Genomic DNA, 13,167 nt, shown 5'->3' on the forward strand with positions numbered 1-13,167 from the left:
TCTATGGTGGGTGAGAGAGGCCATTTTGAACAATGTCTACAACCAAAACTTGCTAGATCATATTTTAGATGTTTAGCTGCATGTTTTCTCTTTGATTTGCTCCCAACCATTTCTAACTTTATCTCTTGTACCTGAATTCACTTAACATCCCATCTTCTTTTGTTAATAGACTTGCTTTATTTTTAATCTAAAACAACTGCGCTGTGTGTAAACAGCTATTGGTAACTCGAGTTAAAGTAACAAACTGTTGAATGTCAACTTCTTACAGGGGCATCGAACCTCAGCATCTGAACTGTCCAGGAGAGGGCTGGGCTGTGCACAACATATGTTTTGGGGAACATTTGGGACTGGGAGTCTTCGGGGCCACCCTACAAGTAGTAACCAAGCCTGGGGGAAGCCAGAGTGGGGCTGCAGATAGGCTGCTGGGGTCAGTGTGGCTGAGCCAGGGCTGTCTAATGCATAGATGCTTAGGGTGTGATCTGCATGTTGGTGGCTGGTTGTGCGTGGCCCAGGTTGAGAGCTTCAACAGTAAAACATTGTGAGACACCCAAGGTTACAGGCCAGGCGGTGACACAACCCCTCACTGGTGTGGATTGCACCCCAGAGTGTGACGGGGAAATCAGCAGCAGAGCTGTAAACCTCACTCACTAAATATTTGGAGCAGGAGAAGGGGAAGGAGGAGGGAGATGACCCAGGGCTGGGAAACCCCACAGACCTTACTTCCCTACTGGAGATGGCTGCACAGGTAAAGCTGCCTAGATTGCGGCTCCACAGAAACAAGGAGGCACCCGAGTACCACCATGCAGATGGCAGAGCTCAGACTGCAAGAGAAGAAAACCTCTGGCCTGCGTGATCCCCAAAACGTCACAATCTGGTACCCAGTTAACCACATTTCTTTTCTTTCTGTTATCTCAGCCCCAACCTTAAAAATTCGTGATCTCTGGTATTTCAAGAAGCACTACACGTTTAACACAGAACACCTCTTCTTTCTCATGAAGGCCAAGACTATAACCGGATTCAAAAAAGAGCTAGATACATTCATGGAAGGTAGGTTCACCAATGGCTGTTAGCCAGGATGGGCAGGTATGGAGTCCCTAGCCTCTGTATGCCAGAAGCTGGGAATGGTCGACAAGGAATGAATCACTTGATGATTACCTGTTCTGTTCATTCATTCTAGGGCACCTGGCATTGGCCGCTGTCGGAAGACAGGATACTGGGTTAGATGGACCCCTGCTCTGACCCAGTAGGGCAGTTCTTGTGTTCTTATGATCTTTTTCAGTCACATGCTTTGGGCCTATCCTGCACGATAAGCTCCAAACTCAATTTCAAACCCAAAGCTCACCCAGGTCTGCTATGGCCCTCCTCCATAACCACTGTGCCAATGCTGGTCTGGAAGTGGGGAGAAGTTAGTAAGTCCATGGGAACCTCTGCAGGCTGTCCCTACGTTGGAGGATGTCACCCTGAGGAGAGCCCTTCCCCCAAAAGCACAGGAGCATCTTGTTCGAAAAGACAATGGTCAAACAGGAAAGCTAGGCTGCTCTGCTATTTACCAGGAGGGTGGAGGAGTGATCAGCAATCACAGCCTGTGTGGGCAGCCCCGGGAAGCGGCACTGCCTTGCACCATGTGTGCCCAAAGAAGAGCCCTTTCCGTGCCTTACAGTTTCTTGTACAAGCCCTGCAGAGCGGCACAAAGTGCGCTGCCAAATAAACAGGCTTTTGCAGTAAATGGGCTGTACCAAGGGCTAATCACCTGGGCCCGCTGTGGATCAAATATAGTTTGAAGAATTCATGTAAAAATGCAAAGGCAGCTGAAAGCTCAAGGGCACGGATCAAACAAGGAGCCAAAGAACTTGTTCTATGGCTTTGCCCTCTCTAGAGCTGCCCTTACAATAAACACACCTGCCAGGGTGAGGCATTTGATTTTTTTCAACCCCTGGGGTGCTGCCATCTTGAAGGACGGAGTGGGGGGGCCCCCCTCAATTGACCAGGAGTCAGACAGAACAACGAACAGGGCGGGGGCTGGGACAGGGGAGATGCATGTTCAGTTGATGGATGGGGGAGTTTATATTTCAGAGAAATAAATACTTGAGAGCTCAAATTCTCCAGCCCAGGTGCTGTTATGAGCACAATGGAAAGTGGTGATTATAGCCGAGCAGCTGGAGAGAAAGCGCCGTAATCCACCGCACAGGGCGGCACCCTGCTGGTCCCTGGAATAAAGTTGTTTCAATCCCCCTGTAAAGTTATATGGCAATTTACTGACAAAAAACTTCATCAACGCTGAGTTAAGGTTGCCCGGGGGTATCTCCTGCCCTTCCATAATGGTGAGTTCAGCAAATCTGAAACCTCTGAAAAGCAGGAAATACTGAGTTAAGGCGAACTTCCGCACAACCTTAACTCTGCCCTCCCTGGAGTTGACAATAGCCACTGGGAATTAGGTGCATGCACTGTCAGTGCATTCCCTGGGTTTGGCATAGCGGTATTGAAAGGTGGAGAGATTACCTAGAGCTGCTTGGCAGAGCTGTGACTCTGCCATGATTTGGAGGGGTGTGATCAAAGGAGCGAGGTGCATGTGTCCCTTTAGAAATCCACTTTTGTCCAATGCATCATTGCCTTCTGTGGAAGTGTCCGTGTTCACTTAGATTTGCATTTACTGTCCTAGTACCTCAGGACTTCCCCCTCCTCCCACCATGCTGGGAAATCTACCTGACACTGCCCATCCCTGACTGCCAGGAAATCTTGGGCTCTGCCCCGACCCTGACAACTTCTGCCCCACTGCCAGGAAATCTCCTTAGATTCTGCCCCACCCTGCGCCTCCCATTGTGCCTGGTACTGCACAGACCCTGACTGAGATTGGGGATGTCAAATGTGATGGTGGGGATCAGGGCCCAGGTGTCTCAAGTTTAGCACCCCAAATTCTGGGATGCCCTTTGCCCTTGGTGACTGACCTTTCTGGGGCGGCACCAGCTTCTTCCCGGTGAGGGGGCTTAACTGGGCTAGTCAGAAAAATGGAGAGGCATTTCCACCCTTACTTCTCTGCTGCTCTTGTTGGAGGTGCCTTCAGAGCTGAGTGGATGGACAGCAGCGGCTGCTGGCTGGGCACCCAGGTCTAAAGGCAATGACAGCACCAGCAGCAGCTCAGAAGTGAGGGTGACAATGCCATACCATGCTACCCTTACGTCTGCATAACATTTGACATTTGTGCCAGGAGGGAAGGATACAGGGAGGGGCTAATGCAAATTTTAGATGCCTATAGCCCTCGCAAACTCCCCACAGTGCTGCCCCTGAACCTTCGCCAGGTAGATCATCCAGGGTGTAGCAGACATGCCCAGTGGGGGCTGCCTGGGCACCTAGCTGTCTGATGCAGTGACTGAGCCCAGCCCTTGTAAAGTGCTCCTTGTAAATCAGCTGCTAGCTCAATCCGGGCACCTGGTTCCTTTCGCTTCCAGAGGACCAGATGCTTACAGCTGACTCCTGCAAACAACAGTGGGCTCTGCGCCCACCACACAGCCAGGGCTAAGCTATATACAACCGATTACTGTCTGTCTCTATCCATCCAGTGTCATCCCACCTTCCATGCATCCATCCGTCTCCGCACACACACCCCTACCGATCTCTGCAGCAGATTGTTTCCAAAGGTTCCCAAGTGAGTTAGGTGCCCAGCTCTCTGGGAGTTGGGCCCATAACCCCCTAGTACGCCCCTTTGGGGATCCCAGCCCAGGTTCCTGCTGGTCCCTCACTGGGGAAGAGGTCACAGAGCCAGAGTGCAAGGCCAGAAGGGACCACTGTGATTGGCTAGTCTGACGTCCTGCTTAGCACGGGCCGGAGAACACCCCCAAAATAATCCCAGTTGGACCTAGAGCTGGCTGGTTAGGGTCAGGGCCGGCCCCCAACATCCCACCTGGCCTCTGACTGTGAGTGCCTCTGTTTCCACATTGCCCATGTCAAGACGCCTGGGCCTGATTTACAGTGGCATTGAGCATCACCTCACATGTAACTCCCGTCCCCCACCACCACCACACACACCAGTTTCCCAGAACATGCTCAACCCCTGTGACCCACAGTTATTAATGACACTTAGAATGTCTCCCTGGGATGAAGTTGCCCTGCCCAACCCATGTCCAGGCTTTCAGTTCCCTTTCGCTTTCCACCCCACCCAGAGGTGCGCAGCTAAGCGCTGAGAAATGCTCCCTCCCTGGGGCAGAAAGCCGGATCCATCTCTGATGGCAGCAGCAGACGCGCAAGGACTCAGGTGAGCTGGAGCCTTGGGCTGAGATTTCCAAAGGAATTGCGGTCCCCAATTCCCCTGGGGAAAGGGGCGTGTGCAGTGTACAGGAATCGGGTGGTAGCCCTTTAAATGGCCAGCAAGCCCTCTAGTGGTGCTCACCGCATCCTGTATTGGAGAAGCTGCAGAACCCAGCCAGAGCAGCCGTTTGTGTATGTGTGTGTGTGTGCACATGCGTGTGTGTGCCCCAACCGGGCGTATTTGTGTGTAGTTAGTTAAGACGGCTGTTTGGGACCCAGCTGGCCCCGTGTGTGTTCTCCATGTTGTTGCTGTGTAAAAAGCAAATGACCCAATGGTGTCCAAATCCCCTAGACAACTTCAGGAACCTCGCCCGGGGGGCTAGTCTTTGTGGGGTGGTTTGAATCTTCAGGGAGTGGGTTTGAGCAGCTGGGAAAGTGGAGAAGATGAGTCCAGGGTGAGGTTAATAAGGGGAACAGCTAGGGTTAGAGGGAGCTATTATCTGTCCCTCTCTGGCTCTTTGGTCCTATCCCTGAGCCTTGCATTGGGGCAGTTAGGTACCCCTGCCCTTAGAGTCCATTTGCCAGCAATGTGCTGGAGAGGTCCTGAGAGAGGGAGGGAGATGGGAAGAGACTAGGAGAGGCAGATGGATAGAAGGGGAGGGTGGAGAGAAGGGAGAAGGGGAAAAACAGGAGACGAAAGATAATTAAGAGTGGAGAGTGGAAGGGAGCTCAGGGAAGGGAAGGAAAGGAGGGGGAAGTGGAGGGGAGACAGAGAACTAAAGAGAGAGGAGGGGGACTCAGAGGCTATAACCCATGGGCCAGGTTCTTGAAGGGCTGGGGTGCAAGTGTCTGGGGTCCCTCCTGGAGAATCACCAAACTGGTCCAAGCCCCCTCCAGAATTCTGGGGAGGTGGGCAGGGAAAGACACAACCCTGTTTTTCTCTTCCCTCTTACAGGTTGGTTTCCCAACTCGTCCGTTGGGCCCCAGGGACCAGCTGAGCTGCTGGGAACATGAACACACATTGCATCCACCCCCAGACTGAGCCGAAAGGAACGTCAGGGCCTGATTTCATCTCCTCCTTAGCACCCTTGAAAGGCCCAGTCTGTAGTTGATCTGCATGGTGGTGTAGGATCATAAAGAAAGCTAGCTTCTGGAGCTGGCTAGGAAACATTTTGTTGTTGTTTTTTCCTCCTATGGAAAATGTTGACCTTTCACAATAAAACATGAAACAGATCAAAATTTTGGCCAAAATAATCCCAAAAAAACCAGAAATAATTTTCAGCTGAAACCAGAAAAAAACCTTTGGTTGAAAACAACAAAACCCAAAACAAAATAGTTGGCCCAAAAATGATAGCTATTGTCCATAAACAGTGAGAAACCAAAACGTATTCCGGTAGGGGCTACAATTTTTCAGTTTTGGGGACTGTCAGTGTCTCAACAAGAAGCTGGAAATGTTCTTGGGAAGCAGAAACTTGTGTGCTAATCATTTCAACAGCAGTGTAACCTGTCTGATGGTCCCGATGCAGGTGCTTCTTCTGGCCCTCGGGGGGGACCTAGCCATTGGGGCTGTGAAGGCAGCGCTTGGACTGTACCCAGAGCCACTGCCCGGAGTCGGAGATGTTGCAGAAGGACACGTGGGCAATGACAGCTGTGAATGCCAGGAGAGGCTGGCCAGAATCAAACCAGATGGTGAGAGGTACCCCGCAGCAGGCCCGGATCATCGAGTGCAGCCAGTCTGTGCATCTAAACAGCCAGGCCAGCCTATGAGATATTCAGAGGTTATTAAATATGACAAACCTCAACGTTAAAAATAGTGATTTCCTGAATCAGGTGTTTGTGGGGGGAGGGGTGGACAGTGATGCTCAACATCATCCTGGTTATAACAGACAAGCAAGGGCCAAATCACCAGCTGGTGTCAAGAGCCGTCCACACCAACTCAGGGCTGGATCCACTGACATTCATGGAACCACTGTACATCTCCACCGACTGGGGACCTGACCCCTATCGTCTGTAATGGCCATTCACCTGCTAGCTTTCTATGCAGGGCCGGATTTACACATCACTGGGCCCTAGGTGGCTCTGCTCAGCTTTGGTCCGGCCGCCCCTCCATCATAACAGGGGCGACTGGGCCAAAGTTTAGTGAATGGCATCGCCCAGGGTTACCAGGTCTACCCAAGCGTTCCTGTGCGTTGATCTGTCCCCGTCCCCATGTGTGGATAATCTGCCTCGGTTCTTCAGTATCTCCTATTCCCCTGCACACCCTGAAGGCTGCTCAGTGAAAGTCATTAGATTTAATCCAAGAGTGTAGGGGCCACAGCCACCATATTTAGAGGAAATACAGCCCACTGTGTTTGCTTCGCCATTTAAATACTTGTTGCTCTCTAGACATGGGATGAATTATGTGGCGGAAGAAGAAATATGGAGAGGTACGAACAGTGACTAGGACACAGGATTGGAACTCAGGACCCCAAATTCTATTCCTGGCTTTTCCACTGTCCTGCTGGGTGACCTTGAATCAGTCACATTCCCGCTCTGTGCCTCAGTTTCCTGACCTGTAACTTGTTACTGACTTCCTTTGGAAAGCGCTTTGTGCTCTATTGATGTGAAGCGCTAGAGAAGAGCTGGGGATTGTTATTCTATTAACATGATTAGTTTTGAAATGTTAAAAGAAATTGCTTGAAAGGGGGAAACCTATCAACAGTCCCAGCTAATGCAGAAGCAACTACAACTGAAATGAATAACGCATTAATAATCCCACTAGGCAAACGATCAAATGCAACATGGCTTTCACCATCGCCATCTCTCGGCTATCGGTGGAAGTAGCTGGTAAGCAGAGGAAGCAGGTATCTCAGAGTCCATCAGCAAGTGTCCGGTAGGGTGTAGATCCCCGTTTGCTGTCCAAGAAGCTGCAGAACTGGCAAAGTGCTGCTGGGCCCTCAGACAAGCCTCTTCCTCCCCAGGCCTTCGAAGAAGTGGGGAGGCTTCATAGCGGAGTGTGTGTGTCTCTTTAGTTTGATTTGATCTGAGTGGTCCCTTGCTGAGTCTGCAGGCTTCCTAGGGAGACCTGGAGGGACCGGACCGAGTGATGCTGGGTGCGAGTTTCTCCTCCGTCAGCCCAAGCACACTGGTCTGAGAGAACCTCAGCAAATGACTTGTAAGCAATTTCTTCTGATGCTTTAAACCAGTGGCTTTCAAAGCAAACACTAGCAATAACAGGGGCTGCCTTGTGAGAGGCCCTCAGACACAGCACAGGATCGCTACTTGGGGAGCGGCCTGGCCCGTGAGAATGGGGTTAGGGATACAGGACTGGTGACCAATGATTATAATAAATGGAATGAGAAATCATGGGGATCTGTTGCTCTGGGGTATAGCCACTTGATGTTAATTGCTGGCCATTGCTGTGCCTGGTTCATGCCTACAAACTTTGGTGCCCACAAACTAGATCTGCAAATCTCTTGATTCTCAAACTTTGTGACTCTTGATGAATGAATAAACCTTATGGATCGGATCAAAATCACCCTTTGCATTTGTCCGGGCTAAAGCTGTGGTGAAAGGGCCCAGACCAACTGACCCCCGACACCGTGCAGGCCTGGGCTCTCTCCTGCACCTCCAAACCCATCTCCTGAGCTCTCTACTGAACCAGGAGCACTCTCCAAATTCCCCCCTCCCACGACGCCTCCTTCTTCTCTCATGCAACCTCACCATCTCCCATCACCCTTTCTTGCATCCCCCCTTTCTCTGGCACCATCCAACTGGCCTCCTGCACCCCCAGGTGTGTTCCCAACTCCCCTGGGAGACAGGAGAGGTGACTAAGTGTGGGGGGAGCCTGTAGGGGGGGGGTTACGTTGCTGAAGTTGATTTAGGACAAACTGATGAGAGATTTACCTGCAAATTCCCACAGTCTGATTTTTTTTTGTCCACCCAACCTGCCTTCTACAAAGTACATTTTACCCACTCCCACTATGATGGCAACAGGTCCTGTGGGACGCACGGGATCCCAGTCCCACTGCAGGGCTCTCCACTGGGCTCCCACCTCCAGCTTTCAAGGCCCCAGCTCCCCTGAGTTAGGCTATTATAGGGGGCTTAGGAGCCTGCAGGGATTGAAAGGGGCTGGCTGGTGCTTGCAGGGGGGCTGGGATAGGGGGAAAAGCAGGAGAGGGGAGCCAGCAGGCATTGAGATGGTGGGGGGATTGGGGGCACAGCAGAGGATAGAGACAAAGAACGGGGGAGACTGACAGTCCCCCAGACTGTGTGGGGAGGGGGTTGAGGGAGTCTGGATCTCAGCTGTAGGCTCCCCAGTCTGTTTGAAAAACAAGGGATTGCCCCAGTCACCCCTAGAGAAATGAAGCCAGCAGCGAGGCAGGCAGGGAAGTAGCCCCTGCTTCATCGGATTGGCAGTGAACTGGTCCCTGGCGGAGCACTCAGAGATGGTGATTGGCTAGCTCAGCGGCTGACCCACTGGCCTGACACGCGATTGAGAGCTGGAAGCTCACTAAAATCTTGTGATTTTTAACAGTGGGGAGAAAGCCAGCCAATTCTTCTGCACACCACCTCCCCAAACACAGGGGCCAGGCTGCATGGGCAGGAAGTGATTTATTGCGAGAAACAGCAAGAGAATGTGAGCCCAGTAACAGCACCCAGGGCTAAGCCTGAGACACACTTCTCCCAACATCAACCCCACCACCGCATGGGTAAGGGATGTGGAGGGGCGGCTATACTGTATACTGAGCAATAGGGGGCAGCAGAGGGTGGGGGTGGGGAAGGGGCGGCTATACTGTATACTGAGCAATAGGGGGCAGCAGAGGGTGGGGGTGGGGAAGGGGCGGCTATACTGTATACTGGGCACTAGGGGGCAGCAGAGGGTGGCGGTGGGGAAGGGGCAGCTATACTGTATAATGGGCACTGGGGAAGCAGAGGGTGGGGGTGGGGAAGGGGCGGCTATACTGTATCATGGGCACTAGGGGCAGCAGAGGGTGGGGGTGGGAAGGTGCGGCTATACTGTATAATGGGCACTAGGGGCAGCAGAGGGTGGGGGTGGGGAAGGGGCGGCTATACTGTATAATGGGCACTAGGGGCAGCAGAGGGTGGGGGTGGGAAGGGGCGGCTATACTGTATCATGGACACTAGGGGGCAGCAGAGGGTGGGGGTGGGGAAGGGGCGGCTATACTGTATACTGGGCACTAGGGGGCAGCAGAGGGTGGCAGTGGGGAAGGGGCGGCTATACTGTATAATAGGCACTAGGGGCAGCAGAGGGTGGGGGTGGAGAAGGGGCGGCTATACTGTATAATGGGCACTAGGGGCAGCAGAGGGTGGGGGTGGGAAGGGGCGGCTATACTGTATAATGGGCACTAGGGACAGCAGAGGGTGGGGGTGGGGAAGGGGCAGCTATACTGTATAATGGGCACTGGGGGGCAGCAGAGGGTGGGGGTGGGAAGGGGCGGCTATACTGTATAATGGGCACTGGGGGGCAGCAGAGGGTGGGGGTGGGGAAGGGGCGGCTATACTGTATAATGGGCACGAGGGGCAGCAGAGGGTGGGGGCAGGGAAGGGGCAGCTATACTGTATACTGGGCACTAGGGGGCAGCAGAGGGTGGGGGCAGGGAAGGGGCGGCTATACTGTATAATGGGCACTGGGGGGCAGCAGAGGGTGGGGGTTCGGAAGGGGCGGCTATACTGTATAATGGGCACTAGGGGCAGCAGAGGGTGGGGGTGGGGAAGGGGTGGCTATACTGTATAATGGGCACTAGGGGTAGCAGAGGGTGGGGGCGGGGAAGGGGCGGCTATACTGTATACTGGGCACTGGGGGGCAGCAGAGGGTGGGGGTGGGGAAGGGGCGGCTATACTGTATCATGGGCACGAGGGGCAGCAGAGGGTGGGGGCAGGGAAGGGGCGGCTATACTGTATAATGGGCACTGGGGGGCAGCAGAGGGTGGGGGTTGGGAAGGGGCGGCTATACTGTATAATGGGCATTAGGGGTCAGCAGAGGGTGGGGGCGGGGAAGGGGCGGCTATACTGTATAATGGGCACTAGGAGTCAGCAGAGGGTGGGGGTGGGAAGGGGCGGCTATACTGTATAATGGGCACTAGGGGGCAGCAGAGGGTGGGGTGGGGAAGGGGTGGCTATACTGTATAGTGGGCACTAGGGTCAGCAGAGGGCGGGGGTGGGGAAGGGGCGGCTATACTGTATAATGGGCACTAGGGGCAGCAGAGGGCGGGGGTGGGGAAGGGGTGGCTGTACTGTATAATGGGCACTAGGGGGCAGCAGAGGGCGGGGGTGGGGAAGGGGCGGCTATACTGTATAATGGGCACTAGGGGCAGCAGAGGGCGGGGGTGGGGAAGGGGTGGCTATACTGTATAATGGGCACTAGGGGGCAGCAGAGGGCGGGGGTGGGGAAGGGGCGGCTATACTGTATAATGGGCACTAGGGGCAGCAGAGGGCGGGGGTGGGGAAGGGGTGGCTATACTGTATAATGGGCACTAGGGGGCAGCAGAGGGCGGGGGTGGGGAAGGGGCAGTTGTTCTATAATGGGCACAAGGGGCGGCAGAGGGTGGGGTGATTACCCTGAGTAGCTGCAGAAGGATCAATGGGGATTACAGTTGATCCTGGGGCACTAGACATCCAGGAGGTTTTTTTTTGCACTGGGGACTCAGTGGAAGTCGTGCTAGCCGAGCGCTCGCCATGGTAGGTCACTCTGCTGTCAGGGTCCTCACCGTGGACTCGGACGCCTGGCTTGAGCCCCCCCCGGTTCCTGGGTCTCATGCCGGGTGCCTTGTGCGGAGGGCGGATCCAGGAGGGGGCAGGGACAGAGCCGGGGAGCCCCAGCCACGGAAGCGTTCGTGGAGAGTGAAAGCAGCAGGATGCCCTGGCTCCTGCCCCAGGCCTGGCCACCCCGCTCTAGAGGGTCCTGTCGTAGTGCACGGGCAGCCTCCTGACACAAGCCACACGGATCCGACGGGTGCTGCTGCCCCCTCGGTAGTTGCAGGGCGGGCGGGTTGACCCCCTAGCCAGTCGGCAGGTGGTGATGCGATAGCGGTTGTTGCTGTTGTGCAGGTTGCGGCCGGCGCGCCGGCCCGCCCGGCCACAGATGCCTTGGAGCTGTCTGGCGGGGGCATGGACGAAGGTGTTGGTGCGTTTGCAGGGGCTGGCCATGCCCCGGCGCCGCATCATCATGTTGCAGTAGGTCCGGTCATCCCGAGCCCTGGTCTTGGGGTTGTCAACGTGCTGCCTCAGGAACTGCGGGTAGCTGGCTCCTTGGCTGAGCCGGGCCAGCCAGCCAGCCAGCAGCACCAGGGCCAGCAGCAGCATTGGGTGGGGTCCCTTCACAGCCATCGCTGCGCCTGGCCCGGCGTCTACCTGCAAAGGAGAGGGAGGGGGACATAGGCAGGTGGGACTCGAAAGGACAGCCGGGGTCTCTGTCGCAGGCTACCCACTGTACCATCCTCGTTGTAATGGATCAAGTGCCCTCTCCAAACCAGTTAGGTCATTCGTCCCCGGGCTGTCCCTTAACCCCCTCCCCTGCTGCTTAGAACCCGTCTCATTTCCAGCCAATGGTGCTTCATGGCCAGTTTCTACCCATTTGCTCTCGTGCCAGCATTGTCCTTTAGCTGCAATAGCTCCTCTCCCTGCCTGGTATTCTCTGCCCCCTGCCCCCAACGTATTCTAGTTTCCTCTCAGAAGATTGGCCCTCTGCTCTGCTGAGCATCCTAGCAGCCCTGCTCTTGCTACAGTCTGAGGTCTTCTCTCTTGAACAAGGGTGACCAGAATTGTCAGTGGGATTCCAGACGAGGTCTCACTGGTGCCGTGTACCATTAATACTTCCCTACCTTTCCTGGAAATGCCTCACCGGATACGTCCTGGGATCGCGTTTGCCTTGCTCGCAGCTGCATCACACTGGTGGCTCATAGTCCTGTTGTGATCAACCTGTGCACCCGGGTCTTTCTCCTCCTCTCTCATTTCCAAGTGATGAGCCCCCCGCTTACGGCAGAAATTCTTGTTAGTCCCTACATGCATGACCGTGCACTTTGTACCATTGAACTTCATCCCCTTTCCGTCACTCCATTCCTCCAGGTCATCCAGGTCTTCCATTAGGATATTCCAGTCTCCTCTTCGCTGACTTTGTGTCATCAGCCAATTTCAGTAGCACACCCCTGCTTTTTGTGCCAATGAAAATATTAACTAAGATTGGTCCCAAGGCCAATCCTTGAGGAGCTCCTCCAACCTAATCTGTCCCCTTTCAGAACAGCCCTTGTCATCTTCCCTTCAGCCTGTTCCTTACCCACCCTACAGTTTTGAACTGAGCCCCAACTTTGCTAGTTTAGTTAATAATTTCCCAGGTGACACCATGTCAAATGCTTTACTGATGTCCAGACAGATTGGATCTGCCGCATTTCCCTGGTCTAATGAATCAGTTTTCTTCTCAAAGAAAGACATCAAGCTAGTCTGGACCGAGCTACATTTGATAAACCCATGTTGTGTTACATCCCCTTTTCCTTTCACCTCCGTGTCTTTAATGATTGTTTCCTTCAAAATTTGTTCTAAAGCCTTCCATGCTCCTGAGGTCAGACTAATTGGCTGGGAGCTGCCTGGATCACTTTTCTCCCTTTCTTAAATATGGGTGGCACATTTACTGATCTCCAGTCATACAGCATCACCCCAGATTTGGTAGATTTATTAAAATCTTTGCTACTGGACTTGTAATCTCACGTGCCAGTGTTCTGGGATGGAAATTACCCAGTCCCCCCAACCTGAGTGTCTTAAACTCTATGAGTTTTGCTTCCACAGGAGATACACTCATACACTCATTCCCATTAGCCATCCTGGCTGCGTCCGCATCATCATCCTTACTGTAAACTGAGGCAAAGTTTTCCTTTGGTTTGGGGCCATCCCTGGACTGTTCCTAACCTTGACATCCTCATCTTCGTCCAC

General features: G+C 53.8%; 1 pseudogene; it reads right to left on the reverse strand.

Annotated features, from left to right (window-relative positions):
- Positions 1-11,136: 11,136 nt before the first annotated feature.
- LOC144273685 (ribonuclease pseudogene) lies at positions 11,137-11,571 on the reverse strand (annotated as a pseudogene).
- Positions 11,572-13,167: the final 1,596 nt, after the last annotated feature.

The sequence above is a fragment of the Eretmochelys imbricata genome, chromosome 13, assembly GCF_965152235.1.
Source record: "Eretmochelys imbricata isolate rEreImb1 chromosome 13, rEreImb1.hap1, whole genome shotgun sequence".
NCBI lineage: Eukaryota > Metazoa > Chordata > Testudines > Cheloniidae > Eretmochelys > Eretmochelys imbricata.